At 34.7% G+C, this 16,452-nt stretch overlaps 1 long non-coding RNA gene across 2 annotated transcripts; it reads right to left on the bottom strand.

Annotated features, from left to right (window-relative positions):
* Positions 1–1,843: 1,843 nt before the first annotated feature.
* Positions 1,844–3,629, bottom strand: LOC141640678 (uncharacterized). 2 transcript variants are annotated; one of them, XR_012543114.1, is made up of 4 exons: positions 3,478–3,629; positions 3,134–3,227; positions 2,313–2,419; positions 1,844–1,945 (listed from the first exon to the last, which is right to left on the bottom strand). It is a non-coding gene; the product is annotated as an uncharacterized LOC141640678 (long non-coding RNA). The 2 variants fall into 2 exon arrangements; XR_012543115.1 differs by having other exon boundaries at positions 2,313–2,416.
* Between the last annotated feature and the right edge of the window lie 12,823 nt (positions 3,630–16,452).

Here is a 16,452-nt window from a genome sequence, read left to right as displayed (position 1 = left end):
AAATCTAAATCAAGTAAACACCGTCCCCGGCAACGGCGCCATTTTTGATCGGTCGGTTTCGTGTTCACAATTTAAATAGATGTGGTCGTTGGGTCACGTCCGAATCAAATCACAATTTATAGCTTCACAAACAACTCTACAATAAGTAAAGAGGCAAGTAAAGGTCGGATCCCAAGGGACGGGAATTGAGATGAGATTTCTATTGAAACTAGTGGTGTCTTAGGGGTGTCACAATTTGGGTTGATGTAGAAGGTCACTAACTAAAATAGCAATGAAAATAAACAAGCAAGATGAATTAAAAGGGTTGTAAACAATTGATAAAAAGCACTAGGGTGTCATGGGGTCATAGGGGAATCATGGGAATTGATCATACAAACATGTTCTCAAATTATAAGCAAGCAATTATTGTTGTGATGGATTGAGTTGGGTTATATCTTACAATCCTAGGAAAGTTTGGGTCCTAGAGCCGAATCGATTAGATTGTACAACACCTACAAGTCGACTTAGTCCTCCCTACTCAACAACATGCATGGTCTAATGAGACTCGAGTTGGTTTATGTCTTACAAGTCTCATTGAAAAGATAGGTGATGGGTAAAAAATGCAAGGATTCATAGGCTCACATTTCATCAAACATAACATGTGCATGAGTTGAGATAAAAAAAAGCAAGCAAATAAACCATGAAAGCATATTAATTTAAGCATGAATCATTCCCCATGTTGGTTTCCCCTAATCACCCATTAACCCTAGCTAAGAGACTACTCACTCATTATCATGTTGATCATGCTAGTAAGGTTGTCAATCATACCAACAAAATGAAACATGATGAACAAATGAAAGTAATTAGCAATAATTAAAAAGGGATTAAGAGAATTTTACCTACTAACGATTCCAATAATAAAGCAAGAATAAACACTACTACAGAAATCATGAAGGACATCGGACTTCTAGACACATGGACATCGGATTATAGGCCGATGTAGAGTTCAGTCCCGTCCATAAGGGGTGTAATGGACACGGGACTTTAAACCGATGTCCATTAATATATGCACATCGGATTTTTAAATATATCCGATGTCCATATGAGTAATGAACATCAGATTTTAACATTAATCCGATGTCCATATGTGTAATGTACATCAGATTTTTATAGAAAGCCCATGTCCTTTGAAGCTAGAATTACATCGAACTTTTATAAATCCGCTGTCCTTTATATTGTTTTTTTTTTTAAATTTGAAAAGAACAGGCCAATTCATATTTCATTACACCAATTTGAATGCCAAAACATTAATACAAAACATGCCAACTGCCATTCAACCAAAATGATCGATTTCAATTAATAAAAACCGATCCCAATCAACATACAACGCAACCGTCTCCGTCATCTGAATTCAACAACTAACGAACAACAACAAAGGGCATAACAAATCCCAGCCAACATAACATATGGTCTTGCAGATCATGTAATCAGTTTTTCAAAATGAAACTACCTAATACATTACTACGCTAGCTAGCTATCTACGGCTAGATATTGAGAAAATAGTTTGCCCACAAGTCCCGAACCTCATCTAATTCTTCTTGTGAATATGGCGTGGTGTCTTGAAAAACCTGTAATGCATATTAATGACAATGGGGCAGTCAGACATGGCCTCACAAGGGCAGCTTCATATAAGCTAATAATTAAGGGAAGAGGGCAAGAGCTAGCTCATTGAATTGGCGCAGTTCGCCCACAATGCGTATAGCAAAGCAGAGTCAAATCTTGTTTCACTTTTGATGTAGCACAAGCACATAACAGTCAAGATTTATAAACAGACACAAATCTTCAAAAATGACATACTATTATGCCAAAGGATATGGTATAAAAGTATCGAGAATTACCTTCGAAAATCTATATCATCGTACACTGCATGACAATTTGAGAGCTATCGCATCTTCTCATGAATAACCTGTACCACCAAAACACCAAAATCATTCAAATTATGGCACTATGTGCTGGAGCATTTTGATGTCAAATATCATCACTTACCACACTTCAGTATGTGTGAGTTATGCTGAATAAAAGCAAAATATACAAACTACTTAAACCACTAAGGCATTTAAACTCAAGTTATTGAATCAAAGTACTGAATCCACGACGTTTTGGCCAGTACACTCTGTGCTGGAGCATCTTTATCATCAGATGTATGTAATAGCTAGTGTCCATGACTTTTTGGCCTTCTAGAAATAAACTTACATAAAGGAAAAATGAAATGAAAGACAACTACAATTGTAATAGTTGCATGGAAAACCATGTTAAACAATTGGCATATTTACCTCAGAAGCAAATCAGTAGGCAAACGTCCCAGCCTCACCATAATAATGTCAAATACATTGCAGCATGGAAGAGAACTTTGAGCGAAGAAGAAGAATATTCATATCTGCTGATTTTTATCAGAGGGCAAAAGCAAAGTAAAAATCATAGTTAATGCTAAATTTCACAGTCATAACAAAATAAAAGATTACTTGAAACCGTTTTAAAAAAAGCTACCCCATAACATCGCCCCATCAAATTCGACTATGACCACCACCTATCTCACATTGTCAACCCAACATGTATCCCTCCTTTACACCCACCATACACCATCACCCAATCCGCACAATTCAAGGCAAAAGTAAACAACAACTTGATTTACTCTCATGAAATGTGGATAAACGAGAAATGGGGTCCTGGTATGATTTGCCTAGAAGCCTTGGGGCATTAGCTTCCATTAGTGACCCAGATTAGTGTATCTAATCTGGATTCATATTGAGAAGGGAACCAATAGAGAGGAGGATGCCCAAAACAATCGGAATCCCAGTCAGAGAAGAGGGTGTAGTAGACGAGCTGGTGAAGCGTGTATGGGTGATGAAGGCTCATCAGCTTCCGAGACACCGAAATCAAAACTTCAGCTATCAGTCAAATTCAACCTAGAGATCTAGTAATTTTTTAAAAATAAACTACACTTCTCGTAATTTCAAACTGATTTTACAATCAATTTCAAACAGCCTGATACCGAAATACCATGAAAGATTTGCAAAGTGAACATCTTATTCAATTTAACCTCAAATATATACATACAAAATTGAAAATCGAATACCTTAATAATGAAATATACCTGAAATCCTAAATCGATTTTCATAACAAATGGAGAGTCGGAAACTGACGTCGACTGTTGGTGGAGGCGAAAGGACAAGCAGCATTATCACCGTCTTGTAGGAGGCGATGGTACAGCCAAACGGCGAAATTCATTAATCAAGACGAACCCCATCTAAAAAATAATTGATTGTACTGATTAGCCAACAACTAACAACCCTAACTTCTAATCTAATTGATCGAAGCAAATGATAAAGCTATACGAACAAGACGAACTGACAGATATTGTAGGTCAGTATAATGTAATTTTAAACATAATTTAAGACGAGACTCATTATCAACGATTAGAAGTAAAAAGAAAAAAACCTGCATCCATTTTCGGTATGGCAGTGACGATTTCAATGGCGATAATGCAGAAACGAAATAGGATGGGAAGATAGAGACTTGGATGGGATGTCGAGGTGAGGAGCAATAATGGTGAAGTTGGGTGTTGAGGGAGATGGGAATTAGAATAAAAGAGGGGTAGTGAAGGACACTTAGGGTTTAGGTTTACAAATAAAAGATGGGAAGACAAGTAATAATGGATACGGTTTACAAATAACCGTGGCCGTTTCATCACATTTGGCTTCGGTTCTATGCTTGAACCGTAGTCTTTTCCTTCGAATTATATTTATGGCTTCGGTTGTTAGTATACAACTGTAGCCATTTATAAAAGGCTACGGTTATTTTCAACGACCGTAGCCTTTTGTACATGCCTAATGTCATTTTTCTACTAGTGGATGAACGATGAAGCAGCAGCAGCAGCTAGGATTTTGGGTTTTTGATCGGGTTTTGAAGTGAAGAAGCTAAGGGATGAACGATGAGATAGAGAAGAAAGGGATGAGTAAGCTAAGGGTTTGGGTTTGGGTTTGTCTAAAAAAAAGAATGATATGGAGTAAGTATAATAGATTGACTCAGTATGCTAGTGAAAATAATTTGGGGCGGGGGAATTGTTTTCATTTTGCGCCCAAATTGAGGATTATATGGACATGGGTTGTAATTTAATCCGATGTCCATTATAATGGACATGGGTTGAAAATAACAACCGATGTCCATATAATATAATTACATCAGACTTTTATAAAAATCCGATGTGCAAACTTATTACATCTGTTTTTTCAAAAATCCGATGTCCATCCACTGATGTCCTTGATGAATTCTGTAGTAGTGAAAAGAAGTACTTGATGCTTGATTGAGAGGTTGTCAATCTCCCAATAATAACCCAAATAATCTTTAATTACCCAAAATAAAGGATGAACAAAAGAGAGATTAAGGAAATAAAACTTGTATTAGAACTTGATTAATTGTTGATTACAATACTAAAGAGAGATTTGATTGATATTAACTACTCTAATTATTGATAAGAAGAACATGCTCTTCTAATTAGACTAATGGGGTATTTATAGTGGAAATTAGAGGGATGCATTAGGGTTAACTAAGGGCTAAACTAGTAATTACACTTTTTAGATTGAGCAGGGAGGAGCCGGTATTTTTCGAAGGAAGGGCTTCTTTCTTTGTAGCTTGGAGAAGACGAAATTGTCTTTGTCACAGAATCCGTGCGTTTTGGAGTCGGGACGGGCGGATTCTGGCGGTGGAACACGGGCGGCTTCAGGTGAATCCGGGCGGATTGTGGTGGCTGCAAACCCGAGCGTCTTTGTGAGAAACCGCACGGATTGTGCATGTGGAGGACGGCCGGATTGTAGACAATCCGCACGGATTGTTCCTCAGCAACATTTCTTCTTCTTTTCTTCCCTTTTCTTCATAAATTCCTTGGGGTTTTTCTTGGGGACTCAAGGATCCTTTCTCAACATTGCTCATCTACTATAATATGTACAAAGGCCTTCTAATCTTGTCTCTCCTTGATGCTTGGTCATTGGATTCGATCAATTTAGTCTCGTTTTGCCATGAAAATGCAAGATTCTTACTCCTTTCCTACCAAGGGATCAAAATCTCAAAGAATATGCAAAACAAAGAACAAAAGACAATAAATGACCCAAATATGCACTAAAAAGCATGGGAATAAGGCTAATTCGGGGGCTAAATATGCGCTAATCATGGTTACATCAGGGTGGTAGAATGTAACATTCCGATTGATGTTTATAAGTGTCTTGTTATTGGATTTTCTAGTGGATAATATGTTACGGAGCTAGCAGCGTTTGTGGATAGTAGTTGGTAGTGTTTGGAGTTGGTGTCGAGGGAGACTATGATGTAGTTGATATGATATCGTGAGCCGTGATGTGGAGGTAGGCATAGTTGGTGGAGTTGGTGTTAAGAGTTCACGTTTTATAGGTTGAAGTTTTGTTTTAAGTTCTTAGTTCCGTTGTTGTATTTTGATATAGTTAGTGTATGTTTTGAGTCGGGTTGAGTTTGGTTTGGTAAGTATGTTTTGGAGTTTTATGTTGAGTTTTGTTTTTGTTGTTGTGTCGGGAGGGTGTCAGTGTGTTTTTGTTTTGTTGTGGTTTGAACTTCGGGGACGAAGTTCTTTTTAAGGAGGGAAAACTGTAATACTACGGTTTTATGAGTCTTTGGGTACTCTATCGAGTGGGGCTTACTCTGTCGAGTAAGTAGTTTTTGACGCAAAACAGTAGTCTGCCTGTAGGGTACTCGATCGAGTAAGTTGGGTACTCGATCGAGTATGGGGCACTCGATCGAGTAAGTGCCTTACTCGATCGAGTAAGTGAGTTTACAGGTTGAGTTTTGACGGGTTTTGTTAATGATGCGAGTATGATACCGTCACTTTTCTTAAACCTTTTTAACTATTCTAAAAACCTAATTGAGAAGAAAGGAGTTACGTAAGTTCATCTCATCGCATCATTAGCAAATCCCCAAGGCTACGTTCGTTGCATCATCTTGTTCTTTATGCCGTTGTGATCCTTGTGTCGAGGGTAAGCTTTTCATATAAATTTTATAATGTTTTGTTAAAGTTGGTTAAACCCTAATTGGGTGATTTGGGGGTTTCGGGTGATTTATGTGAATATGGTTGTGATTGTATGTATGTATGTATGTATGATAGGAGGAGGATTCGTTGAGGAGAGATTCTGACTTAGCCGCTTGATCGTCTGTGGTGTTTGCTTTCCAGGTAGGGTTTCCCTACTCAGTATTAATTACATGTTGTGGTTGGTGACTTTGTGATGATTGTAGTTAAAGTATAATGTTGGTATTGTGACGGTTGTTGAATATTATCATTGTTGTTGTGTATCTGTCTGTGATCTTCGGGGCACGTCCCTGGCTCAGTGGAGTCACTTGTGGGAGTGGCTTCACGCCCTTGATTCGCCCTCCGTGGAACCCGTCACAAAGAGGATGTGCACATTAATGAACTTGAGTTTATCGCTCGATGGAGATGAGCGGGGATTTGGTGGGTACGGCTGCGGTCCCCCACTGGCGGCGTGGAGTACTTGTTGCGATGGGTACTCTGGCAGGACTACACACTTTAGTGTGTAGTCAGTTGTGTGGAGTTTGGAGATGGAGACTGGGAATTTGTGTGAGCTGCTTGAGCTGTTTGTGACGTTGTTTCTTTGTGGCATTTGTTTTTATGTAATCAGTACTGACCCCGTTTAAATGTTTTAAAAACTGTGGTGATCCATTCAGGGGTGGTGAGCAGTTATTGAGCAAGTATGAGGTGATGCGTATGGGATAACTGGGAGGAGTCACCACGATGCAGTTTAGAAGTCTTCCGCTGTGTCTGATAGTTTTATAGTCTTTTGATAGTAGACAGTTTTGGAGAACTTGTATCTCTTTATCAGTTTTGGTTTTTGGCATGTAATCACGTTAAACGTTATTTACTATTTAAGTATGTTTCTTTATTGTCTGATGATTATCATTGCCTCGGGTAACCGAGATGGTGACGTTCTTATACCTGAGTGGTCCTGCTAAGGCACTTGGAGTATGGGGGTGTCACAGTAATAGGACAAGAAAATTGGCGACGCACACTTGTCTCGGACAAGTGGGAGATTGTTGGAGTATGTGTCCTCAATAATAGTGCAATCACATGTTTAAATCTTATATTAAGAATACGTAAAGGATGATTCATTTATATACTCAACTGATCAACATTAATCAGTAATGATCAGCTAACTAGAGTTAGACATTACTGTCGTTTGACGGTGGTGATCAGTTGATCCCTTAAGGTCACACCTAAAGGACAATTCCCTTAATAGACAAATTGATTAATTGTATGATGATACAAGTTAATCAATTCCTTAAAATTGAACAATTCAATTGTGAGAGAGAATATTTTATATCTTATTGTAATTGGATTAAATAAGATTTATTTTAGTAATTAAAATACTTTATTACTAAAATTGATTATTGTTTGTGAAACAATTGTAAAAAGAATGAATGGTTAATTATAATTACAATATGTTGTGAATTATAATTATATGACCCATTTTATTTATGTGATCAATTATCACTAGACAATTTATTGTATGTAATTTAATTAATGTATAAAATGATATTTATTTGATAAATATGTATTAAATTAATTAATAACATGTAACATACTATATGTGACATATTGTGTGACAAGTGACAAATTGACAAAATAAAATGGAGGTCCATTTTACACAAATGACCAAATAAATCTTATTTAATCCAATTACAATAAGAAATAAAATATTCTCTCTTACAATTGAATCGTTCAATTTTAAGGAATTGATTAACTTGTATCATCATACAATTAATCAATTTGTCTATTAAGGGAATTGTCCTTTAGGTGTGACCTTAAGGGATCAACTGATCACCACCGTCAAACGACAGTAATGTCTAACTCTAGTTAGCTGATCATTACTGATTAATGTTGATCAGTTGACTATATAAATGAATCATCCCTTACGTATTCTTAATATGAGATTTAAGCATGTGATCGCACTATTGTTGAGGACACATACTCCAACAAAAGTCCCTCGTTCCGTATTTTTATTGTTCTACTTGCTAACTAGTTTAGACCCCGTGTATATAATGCACGGTATTTAAAGTTTAATAATTTTATAAAATATAAAATTATTTATATAATATTGATACCTTATAATTGTTTATATTTGTCATCATTATATTTTGCTAGGATAAATAAAAGTTAGAACTGAAAATTAGTTAAAAGAATTGAGTCATGAGTTGAAATATATTCTGATGAAAATATTTTTATAGCATAAAAATAATGAGTTTCAATTTATATATTTTTTTTCAATTTTCTTTGTCAAGTTCAAAAGATGAGTGTGGCGGAGATGCGTATGTTGAGGTGGATGTGCGGCCATACAAGGAAAGATTGATTAAGGAATGAGGTGATTAGAGAAAACGTAAAAGTGGCGCCAATAGAGGACAAGATGATGGAAAATCGACTAAGATGATTTGACCATGTGAGAAGGAGACCTATCGACGCACCAGTTAGGAGAGTGGAGACTTGGAGAACTTAAAAGGTCCCTAGAGGTAGAGGGCGACCGAGACATACATGGTTGAGAGTGATAGAGCACGATATGAGATTTCTGGGGCTTGAGGAGAGTATGGTGACAGAGAGGGCACAATGGACGGAAAGGATACATGTGGATTTTTAATATTTGATGTTATTTGACAGATTTAGTGTTTTTATTTAATTTTTTTTAAAAAATTGTTCTTCTCTCCTTTATTACACCTTTTTACCAACCACTTTCTTATATATTTTACTTGGTTTACTTTTAAGGTACTCCCTCCCATCCAGATCAAAGGTTACCGTTGCTTTTTGGCTCATGGTCGTAGGGAATCTTTGATATTATTCTTAATCTATAAGACAAAATATAGTCATGTGAGATCTTGTTTGATTTATCGTCATGAATGCTATAAGAATATCAAATTTTTATAATTTTTAATAATGTGTAACTAAAGATATACACGTTACAAAACGTGCCTCGATAAGTGTGATAAAGCAACTGTAACCTTTTGTCAGGATGGGAGGGAGTATTCCGGATCCTTAAATTCTACTTCGATTTTCAAAATCGTTTTAGTCTTTATTCTCGATTTAAATTTTAAGTTTTTATAAAAGAAATCCGGAATTCGATTTTAAAACCTATAAGTTTACTTTGACTTTGTATTATGTTTCGCTCATTTTTTTCGCATTTTGAGGTGTGCGTTCACCCATGGACGGTTCTAAAGGATGATTCATGTCAGCCGGCCCCAAATCATTTTGGGATTAAGGCTCCGATGTTGTTGTTGTTGTTGTTGTTGTTCTTTGTCACGAAAGTAATAACAACGATCGTTTTATACATAATATGGGTCAACTCATCACCTAATAATGGGATTAATAAAAGATTTAGCAATTTATTATAGTTTTATATCAAATTTTTTATTTTAATTAAAATAATATAGTTTAAAGTTTAATGAAAATAATATAATTTGATGAAAAGATTAATTTTAATGAAAATATAATAGATGAATTAAATTGTAATTTTAGTTTCCTTATTTAGTGAATGGACATAAGTATAATTAGTTTCCTTTTTTTAGAATATGCTTTTTGGCGGGAAAATGATAGAGTTCGCCTATTCATTTAGTAAATAGGGGATTTGGAAAGAATTTTAGAAATAGGGTCAAATGACCATCCGATTCCGATTCCCGAGAAATAGAGATAATGACGAGGCCTCCAGAGACAATTGTGAACGGAGCCAATGAGAAACTGCCGATCATGTTTACGGGGCGAGACGCAAAATGGTGTCCCCCTGATACGGGCTCTTGAAGCTTTATATTGACGCGGCCTTATAGAACTTGTGGTAGTGCTTTTGGGTTTTTAGGGTAAGATTATTGACATGTGTACCTCTTTTGTTTTTCATTTTTTGTTGTTTTTCATTTTTTTTAAAAGCCGAAAAAAATAAGTAGGGTAAAAAGTAGAGTTTGAGGTGAGTCTGATCGATAATGTATAAAGTCTGAGATGAGTCTGAGCAATATAAAAATAATAAAAGTTAGCTGAAAGCTAACGTGACAGAGTTTTAGTGACTGATAATCTTACCCTTACTTTGTAGAGCGAATGGGGAAGTGCCAAGAGGAGGCTAACTACTGAACCAGTGATGAAGAGGTAACTTTGGAAGCTGGTTGTTTGCAACTTTCAAATATAAAGAAAAAATAATTTACACGACAAATTGCATTGGGTTGATAGGTAGAGAAATTTGAGGAATCATTAAGAGTTCCTAGAGGTGGCAATCGGGTCACTCGGATCGGTTACGGGTCGGGTTAAAGCGGGTCGGGTCATATCGGGTTCGGGTTATGTCGGTTCAGTAACGAGTTTCGGTCGGGTCGGTTCATGTCGGGTTATCAACGAGTGGCAAGTCGGGTCGGGTCATTAGAGGGTCAGTGTCGGGTCAGGTTATCAGCATATATTTTATATTTTATCTTATATATTTGGTTTTAGATGGTAATTTTATGTTTAAATAATGGGTAGGTATAATAATTGTTGTTTTAAGTAAAAATAATTAAGATGAATGTAAATTTGGTGTTATTTAAACCATTATTAAGCGAGTTCATTATCGGGTCATCAATCGGGTTGAGAAAATATCGGGTCACGGGTCGGGTTGGAAAAAATAATGCTGCTATCGGTTATCGAGTCGGTTCGGGTCGAGTCGGTTCGGTTTCGGTTCACCCAATTTTCGGATTGTATCGGTTCGGGTTTCAGGCGGGTCAGGTCGGGTCAGCTTTTCCCAGCTCTAAGAGTTTCGATAAATTACGGTTAAGTAGAAGGGCAGATCGGGTGACACATAAAATGACTCATCTTTTGCTGCTAGATTATTGTACGAGTGTTTGGGTGGACAACGGACCTGAAGAAGTCTCTTATCTTGTTTTTTTGGATTTCGCTTTCGCTTTTAAAAAAATACGAGTAATAAAAATCTACCTCAGCTTCAATTTGTAGGAAAACCCATATAAAAATATCATAAATTCTCATTTAAGATGAACATATCCGTCTTAAACTTAAGATGAGTTAAGTATCACACATAAAACAAAAACAGATTGTAGAGATTAGCAAAAATTTTGTCCCATCTACGCAATTAGGGTGTTATTTGACCCATTTTGTTCTTAGGACATATTGCCATTATTAGTATCAAACCAATAACGATTCATACAGGCTAAATCTTCTAGTCGATAATTAGGCCAAAGAAAGACTTTATAGTTTATAACTTTAACTGTATTGTTTTCGTGCCTAAGATCTTTGTTTTCATCAAAAAATTTACTACAGTTTTGGATATGATTCCTGGTATAAGATACTGCATTCCTATACATACCATTATTATTACTTGAATTCAAACACATTAGAATTCTCCATTTTCTACGACGCCTAGGTGATAAAATAGTTTCAGGAACAAGTAAATCAAATTTATACCGTCTTGAAGAAAATTTATTAAAAAAAAAATTAAAATTTTTATTTCACTGGCAAGGAAAACAACAATATTTAATCACTTTTATGTGCTCATATTTTTTTTTTGGTGAAATGTAAGAATTGTATAGAAGTGGTATAAAACCATCATCATTACAAGAAGGAAACCGAATCAAATGAACGGGTCTCTCCTCACAAGCACAGGCCAAGCCCAATACATTCCCAAACGGACGACCAAAAACATGATAGACAAAACAAGATAGGACCAACAATGTAACACCCCCTTCTTACCTGACCAAGGTAATCGGGATGTGTCACCATCTCGGTTTCCTGAGACAGTGAAATCGGAATTACAATTAAGAAACTCTTATATAAATAACATGTTTAGTGAATGACATAATGAATAAATGAATATTAATACAAGTGATTTCTATACATGACCATGTCTCTGCCCATGATCCCTGGCGCTATCAAATATGAACCTGTACTCAAACGGCTCCCCATATAATCGGAAATATCATATGGATCAACACATGCCGCCCCGAAAATAGGTAACAATTTACGCACAACTGACGCTCGTATATTTTAGTAATATAAATATTCAAGACACGACACTTGTATATGATTATGCGACACACCAATGAAATGCACAAGGCACAATCCACCACAACTCCGCAATCACCTCACCGGTACCAGGGACACACCCACGGTACCCACAACCCACTGATGGCACTGCAGCACCGCCCACCAAACAGCCGCCGCAGTTTGTAAAACAGGTACTCAGGACTGTGGACACTGCACGCTGGCCTGCGGACATGCAGCGGTCTGAAAAGGCCACGTTTGGGGACGTAAGATGTTTTTGACCGGATCGCTTTAGATCGGACAGTTTCATCTCGGTGAAGGTCTCGAGACGATGTAAAGATGCTCAGAGTCGCCACCAAGTAATTTTGGAGTTCTTGGACACCGTTCGAGATCCACATTATACCTTGGTCAAACAAAGCATGAAGCGGTGCTTGACACAGATACTAAAGATAAGGACTCGTCCCCCTTTAATATTCTATGCCTAGAATGACTCTCGTTGCCATGGATAACGTCGTCCACTATCTAAAGGTTCTGATTAAGAGGTAAGGGTACGTAATGGGAAGTCCTTTAATTGGACACCAATCTCGCCCGCATAGGGGCCTCTAGTGATCGATCGTGGTTGCTAAGTGAAAGAGTTCATAAATCAGGTTAAATGCAAGAATGCACTGTTGGAGTATGTGTCCTCAACCATAGTGCGATCACATATTTAAATCTCATAATAAGAATACATAAGGGATGATACATTATATAGTCAACTGATCAACATTTATTGGTAACGATTGGCTGACTAGAGTTACTGTCGTTTGACAGTGGTGATCAGTTGATCCCTTGAGGTCACACCTATAGGATGGAACCCAAATTATTAATTGATCAAATGTATTTGATACAGGTTGATCAGTCCCTTATATTTATATATGTATATTTGATGTATATATATATTTAGTTGTGTGAGTTTGTTGAATTCGAGTTTAGAACTCGAGTCAACACAAGTTTATTATTCAGCGATGATTGACTAATGAAATTTTATCTTATTATAATGTGATTAAATAAGATTTAATTTAATTCGTTAAATTAATCGAGGTTTTGTATTTTTAGAGGTAGAGGTTATTTGTTGATTATATTTTACAAAGGGTTGTAAATTAATTTAATTGGACATTAAAGAACTCATTATATTTTAATATAATGACATAATTATCACTTAAGAGTTAAGTGTATATTAATTATTAGTTTATATTATATAATTGTTATATGATCAAACTAATACTTATTTATGTAAGATAAATAAATATATGATTCTTATATTTGTGTGACAAACATTACAAAATCAAAATGGTCTATTTTATACATGTTGGCTGAAATACTTATGTTGTTAGACAACATTTTTATTTTTGCATTTTGTTTTATAATCAACTTGCATGTAATCATTACCTAGTTGCATGCTTATGACAATAACCTACTCTAATATAATCATTACCTACTTTGCATGGATTAAAATAAGAAAAAGTAATTGCCCACTATTGGATATGGGTTGATGGTTTTGGTGCCTTTTTAAGGGCAAGTTTATTGCTCATTTTTTTCATTCTAATCTTATGCAATTATCTCTCTATATTACACACAACCACATTATTATTATCTAATTACTAGAGTAGTAATAAAAATAATATTAAGGGATTAATTCCTTAATAATATCTAGTTAATATTATTAAGGATTATTTGGGTAAAATTTTGGGTGCAATCAAAAGGAGAGTTTCTAATTTAAAACTTGGAGGATCATCCTTATATTCATAGCTCAAGAACAAGGTTGGAAGGAGTCCTTCCTTGTGCCCATATTTCCATTTATTCAAATGTAAGAAAAACATTGTTTTCTTTCTTTATTATTGTTTTTGTTTGCATGCAACTAGATTCTCATCATCTAATTTAATAAGTAACTTAGATCTATATTAGAAGAGTCTAATAAGAGGGTTAAAGAACCTAACAATTGGTATCAAGAGCCTTGGTTGTTGCATGCAAATTGTTTTATTGGTTTTTTTACGAGTTATTAGATGACTAAAATAAAACCGAAAAATTTGTGCAAGTGAGATATATACGAAATTTTTGATGCATGTATACATTCTGGTCCTTAAATGTTTTAGGTCATTTTAGAGAAAAACATAGTTGTGATTTATCGGTTTTATCAAATAAAATGCCTAAAGCATACGAAAATTAATCATGCATCAAAAATTTCGAATGTATACATGCATAAAAAATTATTGCTCATTTTTATGATTTTTAGTATAATAATAACATTTTAATGAGTAAAATGATGGTTTATTAATTAAAGATAGTTAAAATTCGAATCTGACAATGAAATTTTAATATGATCTCAAGTGCATATTTTAATTATTGTATGTAAAATTTGAGATTAATTTGATTAATTTTGCATGATTTATGATTTTAATGGTTAAAATTGGATTAAATCGAGATTATATAAGAAAAAATAGCTAAATTAATTTATATGGCATGAGAAAATTATTTTAGGTTGGATTTATGTCCTACATATCACATGTAAAGTTGGAAAATTGATTAGATTAGTTTTTTTATGATTTAGGCATTTTATTTGATAAAACCGATAAATCGCAACTATTTTTTCTCTAAATTAATTCAAAATTTTAACCCATATTTTTGACATTATGAAGGTTATGGTAATATTCCAGAATGTTCAAAAAATTAAATTTCAAAGTTTTAGATTATTGTAATTAATTTTGAATTTATTTCATAAAAGTTATGGTAAAAGGGTTAAATATGAGCTATAATGTATAACTAATTGGGATTATTGTCAAATTTTAGTGACGACTAATTTTTAAGTCCTAAAACAGTTAGGATAATTAACTTGGACTTAAATTTGATTTAATTATTAATTAGTGATTTTTAATAAGTTAAATATCACGTATTTCCATAAAAACCGACCTATATACGATATAATCTAGTAAGACGATTTGGCACATTCATTTTGCATGTTTGAATACATATATTTTGTTGCATATTTTAGGGATGAATGTCATTTAAAGTTATGTAATTTTTTGAATGATGTAATTTGTCTTAGTATGGCCTTAGTTTTAATCGGTATTACCCGTAATGTAAGGGAATATCGATTTGGTTGTAATTTTAATGTGATCTCGCATCACCGTTTTATAATTTAATAGATTTATTTTTTATTACAAATATATAATAGAAATAGCTATGTATTTTATTATTATTTTGTTATCCCGGCGTTTCCTAAAGACGGTGCCATTTGGAAAGAAGTTCCGATCAAGACGGTGTATCCTTGGGAGGCGAGCCACATGAAGTTCAAAGGAACAAAGGAGTTGGTTTCCAAATTTGTAATAGATAATTAGTTTTTCTATTTTGTGGAAGGCCATACTAGGAAATTGCTTTTCTTTACATGTTTTATTTTATATGTTTGCATGCATGCCAAATCGCCATAACATCTCATGCATTTTTATATTGAATTATCGACCTTGTCAATTATAATTATCGATAGATCACTAATTTAGTTCACTTAAAAGAGATAGATAATAAATTGACAAGACTTCTCACAATTTAAAAGTTTGAGACTTAGCCTTACCAAATAGTAGGAACCCATGAATCCCAATTTCATTAGGGGTACAATATGGTATTATACTATACCGGGGTGCTTTCTTTTTACGTTGGGTAAGTGGGGTAATAAAATATTATTATATTTCGAAATTTGGTTGATCTGAAACGGAAGTATTAGAGGGACCGTGGTCTCAATAGGTCCGGGCTAAAGATGAATTAGTGTAATTTCATCGACCGAGAGTTCTAAGTGTAGAATCGGTTAAATGAGTTAACCCACCAAATTATATTAATAAGGATGTAGAGGGCCCGTAGGCTCACAACCGAGTTAATATGAATTTAGGTCTTGGAATCGTTTATATAATTGGGTGGAGGTCATTATATAAATGCTAAATTTGACTAATATGTTTACAAGTCTTATTTACGATAAATGTTAATTTTTCCTTCATCTCATATTTGTAGTCAATTTGATTTATCGCAATGGCATTTTAAGTTTTAAGACATCTTTCCTCTTTCTCTATTAATATCTATAACATAATAAGAATTGACTCAACTCCATTGATCACATTGAAAAATGATGATTTGTTCAATATGCTTAAGACCTAAGTATTGAATTTGATTCCCAATTAAAAGATTCATGGCACCATATCATGTAAGATCGATCGATTGAGAGTTAAAATGAGTTATTGAACTCATATTTGGGGATTAGAAATCCAATGCTAGCATGAGTTGTTTAAAGCGAAAACGCGCAATATAAATCACAAACGAGACTCCATACAAGATACGGAAGGGATTAGTCTCTAAAATGGTAACATATCTTA

The sequence above is a fragment of the Silene latifolia genome, unplaced genomic scaffold (genome assembly GCF_048544455.1).
Source record: "Silene latifolia isolate original U9 population unplaced genomic scaffold, ASM4854445v1 scaffold_96, whole genome shotgun sequence".
In the NCBI taxonomy this organism is placed as follows: domain Eukaryota; kingdom Viridiplantae; phylum Streptophyta; class Magnoliopsida; order Caryophyllales; family Caryophyllaceae; genus Silene; species Silene latifolia.
The sequence above is the reverse complement of the archived record's forward strand: the minus strand, read 5'-3'. Positions and strand labels throughout refer to the sequence as shown.